General features: G+C 34.6%; 1 protein-coding gene and 1 long non-coding RNA gene across 3 annotated transcripts in view; one reads left to right on the top strand and one right to left on the bottom strand.

Moving 5' to 3' along the window:
• The window catches only part of LOC135223510 (uncharacterized), a 757,812-nt gene that overhangs the window by 362,207 nt on the left and 370,605 nt on the right, over positions 1 to 25,000 (top strand). For both annotated transcript variants that reach the window (XR_010316520.1, XR_010316519.1), the window contains exon 3: positions 2,114 to 2,150. This is a non-coding gene — a long non-coding RNA (uncharacterized LOC135223510). The remainder of the gene's footprint in view (positions 1 to 2,113; positions 2,151 to 25,000) is intronic.
• LOC135223505 (uncharacterized) overlaps positions 1 to 25,000 on the bottom strand; it is a 139,604-nt gene that overhangs the window by 87,248 nt on the left and 27,356 nt on the right. The window lies entirely within an intron of this gene.

The following is a 25,000-nucleotide window of genomic DNA, read 5'->3' as shown; positions in this document are numbered from 1 at the left end:
ATATATATATATATATATATATATATATATATATAGTAGTATATATATATCAGAAAACGTGCTGAGGACGCACAAAAGCTAACCCACAACAATTTCATAATCACAAAACATAATGAATATTTTGTTTCTCATAAACGACAGAGCATACTACTACATGACTACCATAGCTATCGCCACCTCCATTAAGGTATCATTTGGCCGAAGGGTTCAGTTAAAAAAATAGATTGGCAAGATATTCTCCAGAATTAAATATATATATATATATATATATATATATATATAGATATATATATATAATATATATATATATATATATATATATATATATATTATATCTGTGTGTGTGTTGATGAACTATTTTTATGCTTATATCATCCTGTCCATGTAGAGGAGAGAGAGAGAGAGAGAGAGAGAGAGAGAGAGAGAGAGAGAGAGAGAGAGAATATATAATTTCTAAACATACGAATAAAGCCAGAAAAGCCTATAGAAATGAAACGTACACATGTATCATCTCAGGAAATGACAAAACATATAATTTCCAGACCAGACGAAATGAGAAACCCGGAAATTGGTTACGTACAATCCTTTCAAAGAAAACTATGGAATTGGGGTACAGTTGTCCTTTACTTTATAACTTTAGTTTTGATTCACAAAATTCTTTGCATTCAAAATGGGTAATTGAAAAACCTTGTAGGACTTTCAATATGACAATTCATGATTTCCCTGACCTTTCACATGTAAACATTAGTGTTCCTCATTGCTGATTTTCTTCGTCGTTTGTAGACTGTAGTATATAAGCACGTGATATAATTTACTAATAGAAAAATGCCATCTGTTTCTGTCTTAACTATTTGCATAAGTCTGAATGAATGCACATCCAATACTTGCTTGAATGTTAGTTAAGGAAATCCTGAGAAAGGTCTGAGGATATAAATATTTTTACTTTCTTGTCCTTTTCAAAATATTTTTTCACTATTTATTGCATAAGTTCGTCCTTTCATTTTTATTCTATTTTAACCTCGAGCTAAATTTCATTGTTTCTATATAATACCTCGTCACGATAAAACTCACTTTTACTCTTCATTTATAATCATTCCCATATAAAGCAGAATAGTAATTATTCTCTCTCTCTCTCTCTCTCTCTCTCTCTCTCAATCCCAGTTCCTTGGAGTGTAATAATGTTTCGGTGCAAACGTTTGAATAACTGATAGAGTGGACAGGGGCGGAATCTTAATTCTACTTCAGTAGTGGGAATCAGAGATCGAGTGTTGCCTTGGGAAATTTATATTTTCCGTGCAGTTGCTTTTACATTTCTCACTGATACGTAAAATGTCAGGATAATTCATTTGATTACATTTAAAGAATTATGAAATATACCATATGTATACGTATACACAATGTATGCGTATATATATGTGTGTGTGTGTGTACAAACATACATGGGTTTGTGTGTGTGTGTGTGTATAGTATATATATATATATATATATATATATATATATATATTATATATATATATATATATATATATACATGTACATATATATAAATATATTAAATATGTATATATATATATATATATATATATATATCTATTATATATATATATTTATATTATTCAAATGGATGTATGCATGTGTGCGAACTTACAATCTGGAAAGAATACTGTCGGGGTAAGTCATCACTAGGACCGAATAGAACTCTGTTTATACAACCTTCTGAAAATTTTTGGAAGCGAATATAACTCGGTGTCGGTAGAGCCTTCTGTAAATTTGTAAAAAAAGAATAAAAAGAAGTCTGTAGTTAAGGGAAGCTAACTCGGCAGGTCTTCCAGTTTATCATCTCTCAGTGAGAGTGACAGTTTCATTTCGCTCATTTCGATGATTGAATAAGTGTTTGTTATTTACTTGATAATGATACTGTGCAATCTAGATTTAAGTTTATTAATCATAGTTTTTTTTCTGAGAAAATTTGTTTTTCAACTCGAGTGTATTTCATAATTTTAAATTCGTTTTGTCCTTATGTTTATATTAGCTTTTTAGCGTATCCTATAATAAATTTCTTTGCTCAGGGAGAGTCTTTTGATTATTTTTCAAAAAAAAATTTATTTTACAGGTTTTGGATTCAAGTTTAATAATGGCGTCTACCGAGTGTAAGTACTTCATATTTTAAAATTTATATTTGTTTTTCTTATCTTTATATTAGCTTTTTATTGTAGTCCATAATAGATTTCATTGCTCAGTGAGAGTGTATTTTGGATATTTTTTAGATAGATTCTTTATTATTATTCTTTTTATTCCTCAGTAAGAGCGTAATTTGGGTATTTTTTTAGTTAGATTCTTTATTAGTTTTCTTTTCATTGATCAGTCAGAGTGCATTTTGGGTACTTTTCTTTTTATAGATTCTTTATTATTTTTTCTATGGTCGTGTTGTGTTCTACGTTTTTTATTTTATACTGTGCAACGCCGGGTACGTCAGCTAGTATACACGTATACATTATGTGCGAGTTACGTCTGTATTTCATCGTATGTGTGTCTGTACGGGTGTATAGTTCATCAGAATTTACGTGTCTAATTCATCTTCAAAGTAACGATCTCCGCGACTTGAAACCTTTCCCTTAGGGCGGATTCATTAAGCAACAAACTCAGAGTACTACCAGAGCTCATACATTTTATCCATGAGCTAGCGACCTCGTTTCCTTGACCAACCCAGCCAAACGAAATCTCTCCTTTCAGGAGTAATTGATTCAACCTTCCTTCAACATTCCTCCTTCCCAGTGATCATTGCAACTAGAGCGCCCATTGTTCCTCTCCTGGCTCGTTCGTACGCGTATTGTTCCCGTCCCGCTGTGTGAGGAGTTTCCATCCATTTCATTCCCCCCTCCCCTCCACCCACCACCACCACCACCACCACCACCACCCCACCCCCGAGAAAATAAACCGTTGATATGTAGCGCGAGGGATTGGGTCTTGAGGCGATGGAAAGATCCATTGTTTAATTTTTCGTGTTGTTGGTGAACACTTCTCTCCCCTTCCTCGTCCTTGTAAGCTTTGTTTGGAGGCAGTGGAGGCCCTTTTGATTACTGCATTTCAAACGCCTTCCACGTTGGACGGGAATTCCAAGGGACTGGGAGGTGGTCCCTGTGTGGCGAGTTCTGAAAGTTCGCCCGTTTTTCAAAGTTTTACTGTCTCCAGTAGGAATCTGTGAAGAATAAACTCTTATGGCTCTTTCTTATAAAGGTCACGGCAAAAAATTGGATTAATTCTGTTAAGTACATTTTCCCAGGGTTGATTATAAACCTCTGTCCAGGAAACGATCTCCTTTTTTCTCTCAATTCGTGTCATTATGAAACCCCTGTTGAAAAAAACTAAACATTTTCTGTAGATGGTTGTTTTTTATGAAGCCTTAACCATGGAATAAGATGCATTCTACTGTATAAACGCTGCTGAAGGGGTTTCTTGATAAAGTTTTAGCCACCAAATAGGGTTCATTGTACATCATACACAGCTGGAGGCCCTATCTCATAAAGCTAATAGCAGTGGCTTTTTCTAAAGCCACCCCCGGTATGAGCGAGTAGGCTGAAAAAATTAAGTAATGGCTTTCACATTGTAACTTGGTTTTACTATTCTGAAAGTAGGTATCCGTCCGAGCATTATTTTTTAGCCTCAACAGTATATTTTTCCTACATAATGCCATTTATACGTTTCTTCCATTAGTCTCTCTCTCTCTCTCTCTCTCTCTCTCTCTCTCTCTCTCTCTCTCTCTTCAAACCATCTGGTTGCGGACTCACGCCGGCCTTCAAATTGAGGAACAAAAAATGATTCAGGTAATATCCTAAACCGTTGGCTACCTTCATAAAAGTTGGCAGTGCATTAACGTTTTTTAGTAGGTATATGTAAGCAGTTGGTGAACGCTTCATTGTACGTACAAAAAGGCAGGTTGTTAACAAAATTCACTTTCCATTTATGAGCAGAACTGAACAGGAGTTAATATCATATGAGCCATTTTCAATTCACAGGCCTCTAATATTCAGACGAGGGAATAAAGTAATAATATAGACGGATCCAAATCAAATGAAAATCTTGCATTTCATTCCTTGTTTTTCTTAATTCCTGGTGACGATTGTTTTGGCAACAACCACTCATCTTGCGCATATTCAAGATGAAATGTTTGATGGGATTTGTAAATATTAATGTGATAATGGTGTTTGTTTGCCTAGAATTCTTGTTTTCGTCAATTTTTTTCATCTTTCTTTACAGTAACGCCCATAGTTTGAAACTACATATTATGTAATATGGCTCAGTCAGTTAGTTTTATGTTGATTGATGGGCAGTCTTGAACGTGCTTTTTTTATATTTCCTAAGGTGAAACAAAACCCTCTCTCCAAAGTAATGTTGTGATGTTATTGAACAATTCCATAACCCTATCGTCAAAAAAATGTTAATTCTTACACCATCACTTGCTAAAGGCAAAGAGCATATCCGCACATGGGAGGGTCTCGACAAGGTGTGTATATATATAATATATAAATATATATATATATATATATATATATATATATATATGTATAAACATACACACACACACACACACACACACACATATATATATATATATATATATATATATATATATATATATATATATATAATATATAAGCGAATACCACGGGAAATGATAGTCAGGAATCCAAGCGCTTTCGTCTTTATTCAGACATCGTGAATAAAGACGAAAGCGCTTGGATTCCTGACTAACATTTCCCGTGGTATTCGCTTATTTATGAAGTCATGTGCATCTACTGTGATTTTTTTAAGCAAGCATATATATATATATATATATATATATATATATATATATATATATATATATATATATTCAGACGGCTTTTTCTGGGTTTTAGCGTCACTGAGTTTTGCAAACTATCGTGTCAGGACATATAGGTACAACCACACGCATATGTATGTATGTATATATGTATGATATATATATATATACATACATACATATATACATACATACATACATACATATGCGTGTGGTTGTAGCTATATGTCCTGACACGATAGTTTGCAAAACTCAGTGACGCTAAAACCCAGAAAAAGCGGTCTGAATATTCTTTGTGGAAAATCGTTCTCCCCAAAAAAGGATAAGGGTAGAGAGAAAGAGAGAGAGAGGTCAGGAGGAATCCCCAGCTGGATAGCCTGGAACCAATTAGAGAATATGAGTTCCTCTTGTCGCCCGCACGGGAATATTCTGGCTATTTAATAGAGCGACAACCTTCGGTCTCTTTCCATATTCCATTTTCATTTCCACCCCCCCCTCTGAACATTTTGCAGCTTCAGCCCGGCACTCCGGTGTGAGATTTTTTTGCAGTAGGATATTGAAAACTGTCATTCTAATGTACGTGTATATGAAACTGTTAGTATAGTGTATGTTAGATATTTATTTCCCATTCATGTATGTTTGCGTGAATGTATGTAGACGAGAATAACCGAAGTCTTCTTCACTTTGAATAAATATGTAGATTTGTGAACCAAGATTTCGTGCTGCCCTTAGCGAAGTCTTGCCTCACAATACGCCATGAGTTGTTCTTATTATGAATTTATGTAATTAGGCTCTGGCAGTGTTGTTTACTACCTACCAGCCTTATTCGTTTTTTTTTTTTTTTTTTTTACGTCTCAGTGACGCTTACCAGCCTAAAGTGATGAAGGCCTACTTTCAGAATCATCTGAGGCTACACCTTTTAAAAAAAAAGTTCCATAAGCGTTATAATACATTTATTTTAAAATGCTTTTCACTTAATGGATAATCAGGGCAGTTAATAACTCAGCTTCAAAAGGTGGCAATTTCGAGTCATTTTTAGGCAGCTATATATTTACCAGGTTCATATATTAAAGAATACCATATAGAGAAGTTAATTTGAAAGGCAGTTCCTCTCATGTGAACAGTTGAACGTATGTATACAGCATAATGGTATGACGAAAACGTTGAATTGGAAAACTGAAGGGCAACGAAGATAAAAAAAAAATACAACTAATTACAACACTTATGAAATTGTGAATAAAAGCATGGAAATAAAATTCCTACCTATTGGTAGCCTTAATGTAACAATTCGGCATTTTGTCAAGGATCTGAAATTAAGAGCATAGGAAATTTTGCAAACAAAAAAACTACATATCCTAATCATATTCATGATTGTTATTTGTTTACGTAAGATTCCACCATTCCACTACGGGAAAGCCACTACAAAACGTCAAAATCAGAATTGTGTGGCTACCAAAATTTTGACCAACGTGGATGCAACAAAGAATGTCATACAGCTCTGAATAATCGAATTTAGCAAATTTAATTCTCTATATTTTCTCTGCGCTCTCTCTCTCTCTCTCTCTCTCTCTCTCTCTCTCTCTCTCTCTCTCTCTCTCTGTCAGATGAAGGATGCTAGTTAAAAATGTAACGGCAGAGATAAAAACCAATAATTAATGTATTATTAAGCTAAATGCTTACGAAAAATGAAAACTACACGAAATTATTTAGAATATTGTTAAGTGAGGCGAGTTCCTGTTTTTACTGATAACTAATTTCCACGTTGCATTTATATGAAGCATGCGAAGTATAATTCTATATTTTATCATTCACAATGTTTCCAGCAATCTGAATACAATTCAGTTTCGTTTTAAGCCCGATATATTTTTTTTCCCAAAAACAAATTAAGTTCATAATTTTATGAACCACCAACATTTCAAACAAATAATTATTGTTGCGGATTCTGCAAGGTTTTGTTTTTGATTCTCGGAATGATGAAGGGATGGAAATTCAAAGCGTAAAGATGAAAGGTTATTGGAATAATTATCGAATATGACTTAACCATCATTAAATAAATAAATGTATGTATATTGTATATATATATAGTATACATATATAATACATACATATATATATATAATATATATTATTATATATATATGTGTGTGTGTATATATATATGTTATAATATATAATATATATATATATATATAATATATATATATATATTATGAGACTTAACCATCATTAAATAAATATATGTATGTGTATATGTATAGTATAGAATTATATATATATATATATATATATATATATATATATATATATTATATATACATAAAATACAATACATACATACATACATACACACACACACACACACACACACACACACATATATATATATATATATATATATATATATATATATATATATATTTTCTTTGCCATGAAAACTCTAGGCCACTTACAATAGATCTTTAGAATTATTTGAATTACAAAAACTTTGCAAATGGCCTGTCAGTTATTACATTTCTAAGGTCTCTTTCTATCTCGTTCTTTTTCTAGTGATGGCACAAACGCTGTATAAGTAGTGTGTGTGTGTATGTGTGTGTGTGTGTATGTGTGTGTACTTAATCTAAAATTTCACCGGAACTCGACCATTCAATTCCCTTGCCCTTCTTAAGTAACATTTGCTTTTGACTTAAGCCTAATGAATTCATATTTTTGAGTCTCTTAACAGACGTACAAATAATGTTTTGCCAAAAGGGGCAAACGTTTATTATTTATAAAGGCAAGTACGTCTATTAGGATGCTTTCAAAAATCCCTCATGCCAAAAATTGCCAAAGGTTTAACTGTGAAGCAACTTCATCATACAATATAATTTTGCGAACTTGTCGAAAGAAAAACTCGGTTTGTGACCACAAATGTATTCAAAAAATACATTTCCGTTTATTATCGACAAAAGTGTGGCACGATGCAGAATTTGCGATTAATGGTGGACTGAGAGAAGGACTAAAATGGAGGACACTTATAATCTATGAACAAGAGCTAGGTCTGAATTCCATGCGAGTCAGTAAAGAAATATATGAATGCCATTTGAACATATCATTAAAGTAATTTCCATATTTGTCATAAGCAAAGAAAAAGTCAAAGGAAAATGGGAGCCTGGACTAAATTGAATATTATAACATCTGTTCATGGGAAATACGAAGTTGAAAGGAATCATGCATTATGCATTTTGTGTCACTTGCAATGTCATCATCGCAATTAAATCTAGTTGTATTTGCTTTCTTTATTGCATGAAACCTGTGCCAAAGGTACCAAAGACTATCAACAATAGTATGTGACCTAAAATGCGACTTTTAATTTGCTGAAGATATTGTAATAAATGACAATAAGATTGTAAAACAAATAGATAAACAGATAAATGTGGTTTTTGTAGCTACAGGATTAACAGAAAAAACGAATGACGAACAAAGTAAGGTGCGATACCGTTTTTGAATATGACAAGCATTTACACTGAAAACATTATACAGAAACATCCGCATTGTGTGAAAACATTATACAGAAAAATCCGCATTGGTTTGGAGTTCCCAGCCTGAATTGTTGCTTGGCAATCAGCTAATGCGAGCTGAAGGCATTTATTCAACAGGTCACTTTTTTCTCTGTAAATTACGGCTGGTGTTGGAAACTTTCCACTTTAGACATATGCAAAAGGACACTGTGGCAGCTATTTCTCCTTTTCGAAAGTGACTGCTTTTTATGGAAACAGGGAATGACCTCAGATATCGAACATCTGAGGCTGCCAATTTTTGTAATGAAATCAAGATGTTCGTTCTGATTACAAAGAAAGATGACTATTCATCAAAGAAAAGAGTTAGTCACGTGCAAAAAAAAAAAAAGGGTTTACAATTTTAACTGAGAGAAGATTTACATATTTTCACACAGTAAATTATAAATCTATGCACCAAAAATGTAGAAGACAGTAACTTATTTAAAAGAGGAAAACGGATATTATGACTTATGGAAAATGACATATTGTAAAAGAAAATTAGTTGCATGTCCATCTAACATTTAAAAATTATAATAGTCGATTTGATGTTATGATAACTGATGTGTTTAAACTGTCACTCTAATAAGTTGAGAGCGATACATCGACTCTGTATTACTGTAAGTATTTACTATAGTAGATTCACGTCAACCGTGCATCTGATATCTAGGCCAGCCCCTTACGACGCTCCTGATTGGCTGTTGATAAGCCAATCACAGGGATGGAAACTTTCAGTCTCTCCCGAGAGTTCACCTAGGCAGGATGTAGCTGTGTACCACCGCTCCTGGGGGATACTTTTGAAAGACGTATCCCTCAGGAGAGCTGGAACACACATCCTGCTTATGTGAACGCTCAAGAGAGACTGAGAGTTTCCAGCCCTTTGATTTGCTGATCATCAGTCAATCAGGAGCATCGTAAGGGACTGGCATAGACATCAGATCCACGGTTGATGTGAATCTACTATATATCTTAGTTCTTTTCATTTCCTCAATCCCACAAGGGATACAGTGTCGCGCTTTGGATAAAATACGGTAAAAAAAAAAATCTCCATTAAAATTGTATTTTAGATTGTGGATGGCTGCTGAAGGCATTTGCAATTTCTATGAGTCACTTCATTATTCCTGAACACCTTTCACTTAATCTAAAAACTGTGAAAGTTCTGAAAGATGAAGATCATGAGTATATGGCATTGATAATATGCGAAATTATTAATCAATTTTAATTTTACGTCTTTTATGCAATTTGAAAAAAGCGTATCCAAGCAGAATACCATTTAGTGATTATCTTCAATTCCAGTCGTTACGAATTGATTCATTCAGAATCTGGATCTGTGTTGTGATACTACAACTTCTTTTCCGTATGCCGTCAGTGCACCTCATACGGTGCACTGTAGGCATTACTTAAGGTTCTTTGCAGTGTTCCTTTGGCCCCTAGCTGCAACCCCTTTCATTCCGTTTACTGTACCTCTGTTCATATTCTCTCTTTCGTCCCTCTTACTTTCCATCCTCACCAAAGTGCGAGGTTTTCTTCTTGGTAAACCGTTCACACCTTCCTACTGTCAATTTCCCTTTCGGGGCTGAATGACCTCACAGGTCTCAGGGCTTGGCCTTGGGCCAAAATTGTATATTGTATTCGTGTCCATAAACGACCCAACAGGCAGGTGTGTCCCTCTTGATTCTCACCAACCAGTAAAACCGAAGGGCAGCCTTCATCCTTGAATGCAAAGCCAGAGCTTCTTATTAGGGGAATTGGCGCATAAGTAGACAGACAGTTGGTGGCGCTAACGGTTTTTCATCAACAGCTTCATCGCTCTCTCTTGTTTTTGCTCTCCGTCTTCGTCTTGCGTCCGTCCTTCGCTTCGTCCACCAAAGATAAGGATGTCTATTAACATGGAATTTCTATTTGCATGTTATAGACTTCAGTCACACGTGGGCTTTAGCATCTGTTTTATCTCACTTCTTCGTTTAAAGGTCTGTCTCACTTGTTTTTGCTATGTGGGTTAAAATTTGCGTTCTGCTAAGAATCACAATAAAAACTGGCTGAGATTCTCTTAGGTAGGTTGCTGAGTCTACTTCATTTTTCGAACGTAGCCTCATGCCTATCTATTAATATCCATCTATCTATTTATCTGTCTATCCTTATTTTCAACAGCAGTAAAATTATCCCCAAATTTGATTGGAAGAGGTTTTAAATGCCTAATTAAAAAAAAAAATTTATTTTGCCAGGTTTGAATCTCTCTCTCTCTCTCTCTCTCTCTCTCTCTCTCTCTCTCTCTCTCTCTCTCTCTCACATCAAGAAACGTGAAAAAACAAAAACATTGAAAAAAATCAAATCAAGCCCAAAATATATGACAATTAGTGTATATATAACATACTTACCATAAAAGGTATTGCTCAGATTCCGAGCAAAGCCGTCAATCATAATCTAATTAAGCCTAATTTATACCTACTAGTCATTAAGGCAACTTCCTCAATGGTAGGTGTTAACCTTCAGATACACCAGTGGAACTCAAGAAACAGATTTACATCTTAAATATTTTATATCGTTTATATTTTTATACAGTGCATCTCGTATCTAGACTGACGGTTAACCAGTGCATGAATTAACCTTTGCTAATATTATGGTCGGTAACATTTTTTTTAACGGCAGCATTATGAAGAGCACTTTTCGTTGATACTTATTTAATTAAGGGATTGAGGCAATCGTTTTTTTTTTATTTCCGAACATCCATTACAAGAGATTTCCACGTAAAAGTAGATTAACTGCTTAATGTTATGATGAAGACCTAAAATGAATTTATTTCTGATGTACCGTTGCAAAGTAACTACTCGCTGATTATGGCAATTGGATTTGATTAGTGTTAATGCAAATAAATAAACACGAGCATGCGAAAGTTCAGGTAATTTATTCACAGACACACACACACACACACATATATATATATATTAATATATATATATATATATACTATATATATATGTGTGTGTGTGTGTGTGTGTAATATATATATATATGTATATACATATACATATATATAATATATATAATATAATATATATTATATATATATATATATATAGCCTATATATATATTCCAGAGGTAGCAAATTAGATATTAATTTAAATATGTAGTTTAATGTTTGTGTATATAAAATGTCACGGTGATGTGATAAATATTCATATATATATATATATATATATATATATATATATATATAATATATATATATATATATATATATATTATATATTATATATATATAATATAATATATATATATATATATATATATATATATATATATTACACCTATATATATATTCCAGAGGTAGAGCAAATTAGATATTAATTAAATATGTATGAATTTGTTTGTGTATATAAAATGTCACGGTCATGTGATAAATATTCATAATATTAAATATATATATACTATATATATAATATTTATATTATATATATTTATAATATATATTTATATATATATATATATATTTATATATATAATATAATATATGTGTGTGTGTGTACACAAAGTAATTAGCAATGAAGAAACAACGATGGAATTTCGACAGAATGAAAGGGCTTGCGATTACATTCGTCCAATAAATTTAGATAACCCAAAACTATTTGTTAGTGCTACCGTGTCCTTGAATCTGTTTCGAAGTCTTTAAACAAAGAGCACTAATATTGTGACTTCTAGATCATTATCTCTCAGCAGGGATCCAAACTCTCCTGTCTGATACAGAAATGAGTTATTTCCTGATTATGATTTCTTCATAATTGAGCTCAAATGACATTAATATAATTTAATGGTGAGGTCATAAGAGGCCTAACGACTAAAAGCTTGCAGTTTGAATAGCGCCAAGCATCTGTGAATATTTATAATCACTAATTAAGGAACAATGCGATTTGAATCATGCCAGTATATGCTTGAGTGCATTCGGTATAATTCTGTACTTGAGTTCATCTTTGTCAAATAATAGTGAATTTAATGTGTTCGTTTATGCTTTGTCATATAATAGTGGATTCACGCGTCTTTTATACTTTGTCAAATAATAATGAATTTATGCGTTTTTTTATGCTTTGTCAAATAGTAGTGAATTTTTGCGGTCTTTTATGCGTTTAAAGTCTTTATCTAGATACATTTTTTGGATGATTCGAACTATAAATGAAAACCAGACTTACAGAAGAAAGTATTCGTATTATCGATCGTTTCCAAATTATGTAGTGATGCAATATGAATTGTTTCGTTTTTATTTATCATTATTATACGCATTAGATCATTTATCTATATCTTTTTAAGAATCATTTAATCACTACGATAATCGTCTGTAAGCTATCCCAAATAAACCTTAATAAAATGTTATATTCAGAAAATAACAACAAAATCAAAATTACCTAATGTCAAGAAGAAGACCAACAAACAAATTTAATTGAATTCCGTTCATAAGAATAGTAAATAGATATGAAAGTGTCCCGAAAAAGGGTAAAGATTCCATCTTCAGTATTCGTGGCACAGTATCTGAATTTTTAGTAGTCTTTTGACCCAGGCTATCCGTTCATAAAATGAGTGAATGGACAGAAAAGCGCCCCCAAAAAGGTGCCAAGATCTCATCTTTGATATTCATGGTATCAGCGGCAGTTCATCACGGATTCCGTGCCGTGAGTTTCAATTGATCCATGACCTCAAGTTACGCATTTCATTGCATTTCTTTTCCTGGTTCCCAACCAAAGCATTAGAACTGGGTGAGAGCGCAACTTCCTTTCAAGCTTACTTAGCTCCATGTCGATTGTCGTTGGAAATTTTTACTTATAAAATTAAAGAAAGATGCGACAGTATTTTCCATTGTAACATATTGTGATCAAGAAGGTCTATATTTAAGCTTTCATATTAAGAGAAGCGACTATACCAGAGATAACGTATTCTGTAAGAGATATGACTGAAAAATGAGCGTAAAAGTTCGTGCATTCTGTCTTCATAAGATTCATCTTCTGAACGACGAACTGCAAATTTTACAGCAATATGGTTTACAAAATCATTTCCAATCAACAACAAAAAAATAACATCAAAATAATTTAATACATTTCCCCATTCGTATATACAACTAGATTCTCATTCAAATTTATCCAGCATTTCAGTTAAAAATAATGAGGTTCATATCCTTGAAAAGAAATTTTTTAACCGTCGCCTGTTTTCGTCCAATAAATCTAGGTGAACCAAAACTATTTGTTAGTGCGACCGTGTCCTTGAATCTATTTCGAATTCTTTAAACAAAGATCGCTAATATTGTGACAACTTGATCATTATCTCGCAGCAGGGTTCCAAACTCTCCTGTCTGACACAGAAATGAGTTATTGCATGATTATGGTTTCTTCATATTGTAGCTTAAATGACGGTCACTGCAGGAACAAATATTAGTAAATGAAACATCGTCGGGGCCTCTTAACTAAGTATCTTGAGCAAAAAAGGTGTTTTCTTTACATTGCTCTTTGTATTTGCGAAATATTTCTTATCTGACAAAGATTTTAATCGGCTTTCATAGGAAAATACTATTTATAATTTATGTACATGAGCGACTTGATATTTCTGTGTGTGTGTACAAATATATATATATAATATAATATTATATATGATATATATATATATATATACTACGACCAAGATACCATGAATTATGGGATTTTTTTTCTCCTAAACCAGGGTCATATTCCCGTTTGAGGGAGGAGTATTTCAATACCGAACTGGATTGTAGGTTTTCAGTGACAACGGACACAATTTTATCTTTATTCACTTTTTATTTTAACAGCAGGCATATACCAATGCAGTGTTTCACTTATTCAGAATATTATTGCTATGCTAATTAATCTTACCACAATATAAAGTAAAATTTTGTTTTTAAGTAAGGGACGACATCTAGAAAGAGTTGAAATAGAAGAAGTTGGGCAGCTAAGTTGTTTGAGATTCAAAGATGCATTTTTTTTTGACATGCAGGAAGAACATTTGCTGCTTCATTAGTAATATCTGAAGGCAGTCTTCATTTACAATTCTGTTTGGTAGAATGGCTTTGCAGTACTCGGTGCAAACTAATAACTGCATCTTAGGAGATCGGAACAATTGAAATGGGGTCACATATGGAAGGGTCAGCGACCACTATAAAGGGCATAAAAAAAAGTCGGTTCATCGGCGATGCTACGCCATGACTCTTAAATGGACCCTCGACTTTAATCGACGTCAGCCTCTTCCATGGTTGGTCAACCCTCTGACAGGCACCAAGAAGCCTCTTCGCCTAAACCTTAGGCCTAATAAGATAAAGCTCGGCCTATCTCAGTTCCTCTGTCATGACAAGACATTAATTAAGAGCGCTTGGCCTCTTTGACGAAGAAATATATTGCCTTACGTGATTTGAAGATTCCGAGAGAGAGAGAGAAGAGAGAGAGAGAGAGAGAGAGAGAGAGAGAGAGAGTAGTTCAGTTACGATTCGCCGAGATAAATTACTGGATTCTGGAATAGCTTTGTAGTAAAATAGTCAACAAAGAAGGGTTTTGAATTTATGGAACGAAAATTTTTATAGTGTTCGATAGTTGAAGAGTAGATAAAACAAATACTAAATTTTTATTTTCGTTCTACTTATATAAGACATGAGGAGACGATTATTAATCCTATATATACAGTAAAATCCTAATATATGAACTAAAAGTTTTTTTTACAAATTAAGATAAAGGATACTAAAAACAAACTGTCAAGTACGAGAGTCCTCCAACAAAAGTAGATAGAATACCCAAAATATGCTGAAAAAGAAGTCTACTGTAAAGACGGCTAGAATATAGATCTAGAATTACATCCGCTCTACCATTGCGCCAAGAGAACCTTACTACCCACGTTTTGATAATATAAGGAAATAAGAATGCTTGAGAGAGGACTTTTCTTAATGTGTAGTAATAATCTGTGAAACGGTATTTTAATAAAAGGAGCGCGATATTAATTATGTGCTCATTTCACGGGAATATCCAACGAAAAATAATAACTCACACAATATTAAATGCTGTTTGTCATTATTACGGATTTTATCGTCAAAAACGTATTATTCGAAACTTATAACGCAATAGTAAAAAGTACTGGACTTTAGAATTAAAAACAAAAATGTGTTCGAGAAAACCGATAACTGGAATTTTACAATTAACATAATGCAAGAGCGAATTGATGGGATGTCTGTGAATAAGAAAAAAAGAACTTCTCTCGTGATAACGTACAATCACGGCCGTAGCCAGAACCCCCCCCCCCCCTCCCCCCAGGAAAAAAAATGCTATTTCTTTCTTTTCCTGACGCCCAATTCTTCCTTTCATCTTGTAATGCACTTGACTCCCCTTAGGAGGGTCATCATCAACAACCAATGCCGTAAATGACACAAGGGCATCACAACACAGAAGGAAGAACCTGCCTAGAGAAAGCTTTGGCCTTCCGCCTACCTGTATTAATTTTAGCGTTTCAATTGACCTGGAAATGCATTAATTGGCGTCATGTGAGCAAAGGTCATTGCTGAATGTAGGAGGCAGCGGTTGAGTCTGAATGAATGTGTACCCAAACTTGCGTGCTAATTTATGTGTGTGTGTGTGTGTGCTGGTGAGGACCTGAGTGTTAACGAGTTAAAGTAATTTCTTCCTGAAGGCCACTAGGTCACTCATGAAAAATAGAAAAGCATAATGGAGCAAGGATATGAATTAATCTTTTTATATATATTTTTAGCTACAGTAGATATACTACGTACTTTAATCACTCAAAAGAAAAATCATCCTTCTCGTTTTTAAGGAAAGAACAGAGATGATTTATCGGAAAGCTGTGTGATGAAGTTAACGTCATATCCGGATAGAATAGAGAGAGAGAGAGAGAGAGAGTCCAGCTGCAACCCACCCTCTATTACTCTTTTCATTAACATATTTGTATACTTGTATATAATTGGTAAAAACAGTCGAATATTCATCAAGTCGTATGAAAATACCTGAGCAGAACTCACAGACGATATCAAGTTTGAGAATGGCTGTCCTTCCTCTTCCATGAAAAAAAAAAAAAAAAAAAAAACGCACACACACACACACACACACACACACACACACACACACACACACACACACACACTTCAGCTGGGTCCAACTCTCCTCATATCAAACGAAAAGAATACACTCCAATTTTGTGCAACCCACCGAATATAATAATCAAATATATTTGTTGTTTGTTGCCCAAACAACTGCCTCCCTAAATCTACAGAGGTAAAATTTAATCAATTTTAAAACCAGTTCTACCCTTCTATCACTTTAATAGTCTATATCTTCGTCTAGATTTATCAATAAATTGTTCCAGACATTCTTTTCTAGAACATGGCAATGCAACTCAATGTTTTTTTTTATGTCGCATATAGAAAAAACGTGAAGTGCGTCAAATACCTTTCCTTTCCTTACTCTTATGACTAATGTGCTCTTTGATATCTGTAGCATATAATAGCATGAGAACAGTTTAAAAATTATTCACTCTTTCAATGGACATCTTTTCCATAGAATGTCTGTCAACTTGTGCGATGAGTTGAGTCGTCTTCCCAGGGTTGGTAAATCATCAGAAATTGTCCCGTTACTGTTGATCAGTATAGTTCAGGGTAGTTGTGGTATTAATTAACCTATTTAGAAATTTTTGACTCGTTAACCTGCATAGGTAGTAACGTTGGCTCCCAGGTATGTAAAGCACTGAAGTGGAATATAAAATTGAGGCCTAAGGCTAAGCCCTGGGATCTATGAGGTTATTCAGCGCTGAAAGATAAAGTGAGAGTAAAGGAGGGTTTAAAGGTGTAATAGGAGGAAAATTTAACAGTTGCACTAAGAAACATTTGTTAGGAGATGGTGGAGAGTAAGATGGAAGGAAGATAATATGAATGGAGGTACAGTAAAAGGAATGAAAGGGGGTTGCAGCAAAGGGCCGAAGGGACGCTGTAAAGAACCTTAAGTAATGCCTACAGTGCACCGCATGAGGAGCACTGATGCACTACTCCACACGGAGATGCATGGAAAGGGATCAGCTGAGCAAACACTGAGGTGACCCTTGGCGTCATAGGCAATTTTTTATGGTATGCGCACAATTAATTCGTTACGATACCACGAATACACTACTAACATCATATGACCCCCCCCCCCCCACACACACACACTCTTGTGCGAAATAATATAAGAAATAAGTTTTTTACAATCAACCTATGTGTGTATGCTCACATTTTTTTTTTTTGTATGCGCACAATTAATTCGTTACAATACCACGAATACACTACTAACATCATATGACGCCCCCCCCCCCCCCCCCACCACACACACTCTTGTGCGAAATATATAAGAAATACGTTTTTTACAATCAACCTAAATATGTTTTCATTCTTTCGCGTCTCAAAGGCCTGAGAAATCTATGAAAATAAATCTCGGGAACCTAAATTTGTCAGAGTCCATCAAAAACTGAACTAACTCCCCATAAAATGAAGGCATGCAGAACCCGATAAGCCTGACGAAGAACTGAAGAATCAAATTTCCTTATGGCAGCGAAGACTCGAAAGGTTGCTGAATGGATTCCAATCGCTCTAAAAGGGATTGACCTTTCCTGGCTCCGTGACCCTGGCGCCATCAATAACGTCATTCCCCGTCCAATAATTCATCTTGCATTACTGATGGATTGAGAACGTATGCCCCCCCCTCCCCCCCCCCCCCCCCCTCCTCCCCCCTCCCCCCCCTCCCCCCCTCCCCCCCGCCCCCCCCCCCCCCCCCCCCCCCCCCCCCCCCCCCCCCCCCCCCTCCTCTCCTCTCCTATCCTCGGGTCACCTGACCCGTCGTCTTCATATCCTCGGGTGAGTAGTCAGGTGTCCTGAATCTTTGCAGAATTCTTCTTCTCTATTTGTGATTTGAATACCTCCTCCTCCTCCTCCTCCTCCTATTGACATTGTTATAAGCAACTAAATAATAAGGTTTTACATTCAACCAGATTTGTTCTCAAAATAATAGTATGGGATATCTGCACACATTGAAAATGTCGCGATTATTTTAGATTACAACTGAGCTGGAGTCACATATTTCTGTCATAAATTTTAAGTAATCTGGAATTTTACGGATCAAGAGAAGAAATCATTGTGACTTCAATTCAGAACAGCGCAACGAAAGCCTTATTTGAATATACAGATGCTGATGAAATAAAATTGTCGTTGGACATTTTGTTTTTTGGATATCCAGGTTTGTCGCAGAAGGAACTTTGATATTTCGATACAATTAAGAGAATTCTGTTCGGCGAAACATATCGTGTTTTATGCAGAAAATAAATATGAAGTTTTGATATCTCGGAAATTGTTGAAATGGGTTTGTTTTTATACGGAAAAATATAAAGTTTTCATTTATCGTAGTGTTGAATTAGCGTGAAAACAATATTCATATTTATGTATCAAAGGATATTTCACTGTAGTCTACAGTCACTGCAAAAGCAATTCTCGTCCTTTTCGGAAAAGAATAAGAAGAATAAGAAGAAGAAAAAAGGAATCAAATTTCCTTATGGAAAGTTAAAGACTGCTGAAAGGATTCCAATCTCTCTAAAAGGGATTGACCTTCCATGTTCCCTGCTCTCTTGGCGCCGTCGAAATCAACCCGTCCGATAATTCCACCTTACATTGATAATGAACAACCCGCCACCCCCCTTCCCACCGTCCCCCCTTCCTGAAGAAGCAGGCCTGTTTCCTTTTTCAATAATTCGAATTAGGGAATGACAACAGAGGCCTCTGTCTTTCACTCGTTTCCTCAAGTGATTTTTCGGGTGTTGCCATTGTTTGCAGCATTATCAGGGGTTACCAATATTTGTAGCATTATCATGGACTACTAATGTTTGCAGCATTATCAGGGGTTACAATTTGTGTTAGCATTATCATGGACTACAGCTACCTAATGTTTTGCAGATTATCAGGGGTTACCAATATTTGAGTTATCACAATAATTTGGCAGCATTAATCCGGATGGACTACTAATGTGCATTAATCAGTTACCAATATTGTCAGCATTATCATGGACTACTAATGTTTGCAGCATTATCAGGGGTTACCAATATTTGCAGCATTATCATGGACTACTAATGTTTGCAGCATTATCAGGGGCTACCAATGTTTGCGGCACTATCATGAGTTACTAGTGTTTGCTGCATTATCGTGGGTTACGAATGTTTCCAGCGTTATCCTGGGTTACCAATGTTTGCAACATTATCAGGGGTTGTGAATATTTGCAGAATTATCCTGGGTTACCAGTGTTTGCAACATTATCAGGGGTTGTGAATGTTTGCAGCATTATCCTGGGTTACCAATGTTTGCAACATTATCAGGGGTTGTGAATGTTTGCAGCATTATCCTAGGTTACCAGTGTTTGCAACATTATCATGGGGTTGTGAACGTTTTTGCAGTATTATCCTGGGTTACATGTTTGCAACATTATCAGTGGGGGTTGTGAATGTTTGCAGCATTTATCCTGGGTTACCAATATTTGCAACATTATCAGGGGTTGTGAATGTTTGCAGCATTATCGGGGGGTCGGGGGGGGGGGGGGGTTACCAATGTTTGCAACATTATCAGGGTTTTGTGATGTTTTGCAGCATTATCAGGGGTTACCAGTGTTTTTTTTTGCAGCATTATCCATGGATTACCAATGTTTGCACATTATCAGGGGTTGTTGGATGTTTGCAAGCATTATGGGTGTGGGGGTTGACCAATGTTTTCAACATTAATCAGGTGTTGTGGATGTTTGCAGCATTTATGGGGGGGGGTTACCAATGTTTGCAACATTATCAGGGGTTGTGAATGTTTGCAGCATTATCAGGGGTTACCAGTGTTTGCAACATTATCATTGGGTTACCATGTTTGCAGCATTATCATGGGTTACTAATGTGTGTAGCATTATCAGGGTTACCAATTGTGGGGCATCATCATGGGTTACCAATGTTTGCAGTATTATCATACGTTACCAATGTTTGGAGCATTATCCTGGGTTACCAATGTTTGCAGCATTATCGGGGGTTGCGAATGTTTGCAGCATTACCAGGGGTTACGATCTTTTGCAGCATTATCAGGGATTACGAATGTTTGCATAATAATCAGGGGTGACGAAAGTTTTCAGCATTATCTTAGGTTACGAATGTTTGGAGTATTACCATGTATCGCAGAGGTTTGTAGTATTTATACGTGTTACGAACGTTGAGAGGGCTCTCATGTGTTGCAACTGTCCACTGTGATACGGATTTACAGTATTCTCTCGTGTACAAGTAAGCTTTCAGGGTTCTCAGATCTTGAATGTTCATAGCATTCTCAGATGTGGCTAATGTTCTCTACATTCCCGTGTCACGAAAGCTTTGAGCGTTCTCTGGAGAGAGAGAGGATCACATAATAAAAACATTCCTCGGGTAAAGGCCGAACTAAAAGGATAGAAGAAATCACAAAGGAGGGAAGAATGGTTGACCGATACAGATTCCCAGGTAGGATCATCGCTTAATTCACTTGAACCTTCAGGGGGACAGTGGATTCGCACTCATCCCAAAATCATAGCTAAATACTGAACAGTAAAACATCCCTTGGAGTGACACTGATTAAGATATATAGTTGTAGAAAGATTGATTTATATAGATTTGTAAATCACTTTTTGTGGAAATCTTTCTACGCATGGAATTCAGCCACAATTCACCATTTAAAATATGAATGTGCTTGCAACAAGCTACATATATGTTTTTGAAAAAATAAGTACACATACACGCGCGCACGCACAGAAATTATATATATATATATATATATATATATATATATATATATATATATATATATATATATATATATATATATACACACAAATTATATATATATATATTATATGTATATATATATATACACATATATATATATATATATATGTATATATATAATATGAATAATTATCACATCACCGTCATTCATACAAATTATTCGCCGAATCGATAACGTCACTGACATCCTGATTTCGTCTCTGTCTGCTGAGCGGTGGTTCGAACCCACGAGAGCACGAAATTATTGTCAACTAAAAAATATCCCTTCGGTTTACATGTATGAAAGTATATTAATTCCGAGGTAGAGAGAATTAGATATTAAAGGCCATTTGTAGCTCGAATAATATATATATATATATATATATGCAGAAGCCAGGTACTATGACGTACCTCTAAGTAAATGGGGATACAATCCACAATGAAGTAAATTCCTCTTGTAGTTTAAAATATATATACTTGTATAGGATTAAGCTTTCGACCATCAACTGTGGTCTTGTTCACTAAAGTGAACAAGACCACAGTTGATGGTCGAAAGCTTTAATCCTATACAAGTAATATATATTTTAAACACAAGAGGAATTTACTTCATTGTGGATTGTATCCCCATCTATATATATTATATATATATATATAAAAAATATATATATATATTAATATCTCTATATTATTGTATATTATATATAATTATAATACAATGTGTGTGCGTAGTGTTGCAAGAAATATAAATGTAACGTGTAGTGTGCCAAAAATCATATATGCAATCCTAAAAGTGTTTAAACATCATCTGTCCAGAACAATGAGAAGGACTGGCCAGGGAAATCCAGAATGCATTCACTGAAAGACCTCACTACTTCGGTGATGCAAGAGTATGCATAAAACATATGAAGAATCCTGTTCGCGTTTAACTTAGTCACGGTGATGCAGAAAGGCCCTTTGAAAAAAAAAAATCATGCAACGTTTGGAAACCAGCTGGTTGGATAACTGAGGCCACGGTTAAAGGCTGGAACATTTTAAACAGTATAACTTTAAAAGACAAATTGGGTTGGATTAAAATGGATGGTTACATGAGCATATATGTAATTTACTTATATTGCGAACTCAACTTATATTGCGAAACTCAAAGACTGTACGTTGTATGTATGTATGTATGAATGTATGTATGTATGTATGTATGTATGTATGTATGTAAATGTATACGGACATACATATATACATAAACACTTTACGCGCACACACACACGTATAATATATATATATATATATATATAAATATACGCTCACAAATAAACAAACAAAATTGACATTGATTGTACACCTCTCTCTCTCTCTCTCTCTCTCTCTCTCTCTCTCTCTCTCTCTCTCTCTCTCTCTCTCTCTCTCTCTTTTTCATAACACGATTCGAGAAATTCTTCGTCAGGGTCAGAGATGGCTATAATTAACCTAAGGCTAACACCGTTTCACAGTTATGCATAACAAAAAAGTTACAACATTGACCTTGTGACAGAATCACCACAGTAAGAAGAGAAATGGCAATGTTTCACGCGCTGTTTTCTAGCGGAAGCAAAAATAATCCCCATTTGAATCCCACTCACTTCCTCTTGAGGAAAACACAGTTATGCAGTAATCGACTTCATTCACTTCCTTATTTGCAGAACGAAAGTAGACGGATCTAAAATGAAAGGGGAACGATCCGGAAGTATCTTTATATCCTTAGGATAATCACGAAGTAATACAAAAAGTTAAAGCGATTCTTAAACGTTGATTAAAACATCGTACCTAAAAGTTTTGATTAAAGACCTCGTTCCTTTGAAACGCTTTAGGATAAGGTACCTAGGGAGTCTTCCTTGTAATATTATAACGTTCATTCTTGATGGAAGTTGCAAAAACTAACTAAACTTTATTCCAAACAGCTTTTAATAAAAATTCAGCTCCAAAACCTCGTTTCTTTGAAGTGGGCTTTTTCAAGTACTTCCTAGTTTCTTCCTAATCTTTTTTTTTTTTAGAACAACTTTTTCCCGGCTTTTTTCTTGTACATTTTCTGCTTGCTCAAACAAACGTGATTCGGATGAACTCTTAACCTTATCAACTGGATGCTTGAGAATTTATGGCCCCTGACATTTCAGGGAGGATAGGTAGTTGGCGTATAGCCTTCATCGTGTGTATAGAGTAGTCTTCGTTTTAGTATCTTGAATCTCGCTAATCAAAGCTAATATTTGTTTTAACCGAACGAATTTTTATTTTATATTAACTATCGAACATCGTATTCAAGACTGTCTTAGTATTAAGTCTTATTACTTTGATAATGATTTAATCTGCATGATTCGGTCATTATTTTCCGGGAGAATGAAGTTTCGATTTTTGAAAGATGATATGTATGTATGTATGTATGTATGTATGTATGTATGTATGTATGTATGCATGTATGTATGTATGTATGTATGTATGTATATAAATCACAGTCAGCCTCTTATAGGTTTACAATTTGATAAGTCAAACTCATTAATTTTTATATAGTGTTAAATTTACCAATAGAAGTCTTTTCAGTGAATGTTCTCTGATCAACAAAACAAAGAAGTTTCAGGTATTTATTCTTTTAATTACATCAAGCTGAAGTTTGGTGAAATTTTGTTGGATTTCAAAATGTCTTATCGTATCACAAAGTTAGACAATTCTATTTCTGTAAATACCAGAGGTACCTAAGGTATTTTAGTTTAAGTTTAGATATATCTTGGTTTCTTTCTCATTATTTTACAATAATATCGCCTTGGATCTTAATTACCATGACAACAAAATAGCTTTGTACCCTTTTAGGATATATATGCAAATGTTTGTTGTATTATACGATTGGTGTTGCTGTTGTTGCTGCTTTAAACTGTCTCTGTAAAAAAAAAAAAGCAGCAACGGTTGCTTGGCAGCAGGGATTTGAAAAATCAAAGTAGGTTTGTACATTTTCAGAATGAGTAAAACCAGAGTTTCGACTTTTCTGAGTTTGGCAATAAGATACTGTCGTAAATCTCAAAGTTTAGTATTCCCATTGATTCGTAATGAAGTACAGCCAAGTCACCAAGTCTCAAAGATTCATAACAAGATTTATCAGTCTTATAAGTTATGAGACGTCAGAATTTTTGTGACTACAAAATTATGAAGTCTCTATAGTTCCTACATTTTATTGTTTTTGTGACAGACAAAATCATGAAGTCTCTATAATTATGACTTTCAAAATTCCGTGACAAGACAAAATCATGATGTCTCAAGTTACGACATTTGCGAATCCTGTGACAAGTTGATTTTGTGACAAGACAAAATCATCAAGTCTATTTTTACGACATTTTAAACTTCTGTGACAAGGAAATCATGATGTCTCTAAAGTCACGACATTTTCGAAATTTGTGGCAAGACAGAATGAGGATGTCTGGCTCTAAAGTTAAAGCATTTCCAATTTCCGAGACGAAACAAAATAATGAAGTCTCTATAGTTACGGTATTTTACGATTCTCTAACAAGACAAATTCTTTATGTCTCCAAAAGTTATGTCATTTTCGAATTATATGGCAAGAAAAAGTCATGAAGTCCCTAAAGTTACGACATTTGAGAATTCTGCGACAAGACAAATCATTGATTTCCAAAGTTTCATAAATTCCAAATTTAAGTTCTGGGGAGGGAGGTCTGCAACAAGACGAAGACATCAAGTCTTTAAAATCGAATAACAAGATGCGAGTTTCAAAATTCTGAGATAAGACAAAGTCTTCAAGTCTCAAAGTTTCGTAACGAAGAAGAAACTGAAAGTGAGAGAGGGCAAGGAAGA

The sequence above is a fragment of the Macrobrachium nipponense genome, chromosome 20, assembly GCF_015104395.2.
Source record: "Macrobrachium nipponense isolate FS-2020 chromosome 20, ASM1510439v2, whole genome shotgun sequence".
Classification (NCBI taxonomy): domain Eukaryota; kingdom Metazoa; phylum Arthropoda; class Malacostraca; order Decapoda; family Palaemonidae; genus Macrobrachium; species Macrobrachium nipponense.
The sequence above is the reverse complement of the archived record's forward strand: the minus strand, read 5'-3'. Positions and strand labels throughout refer to the sequence as shown.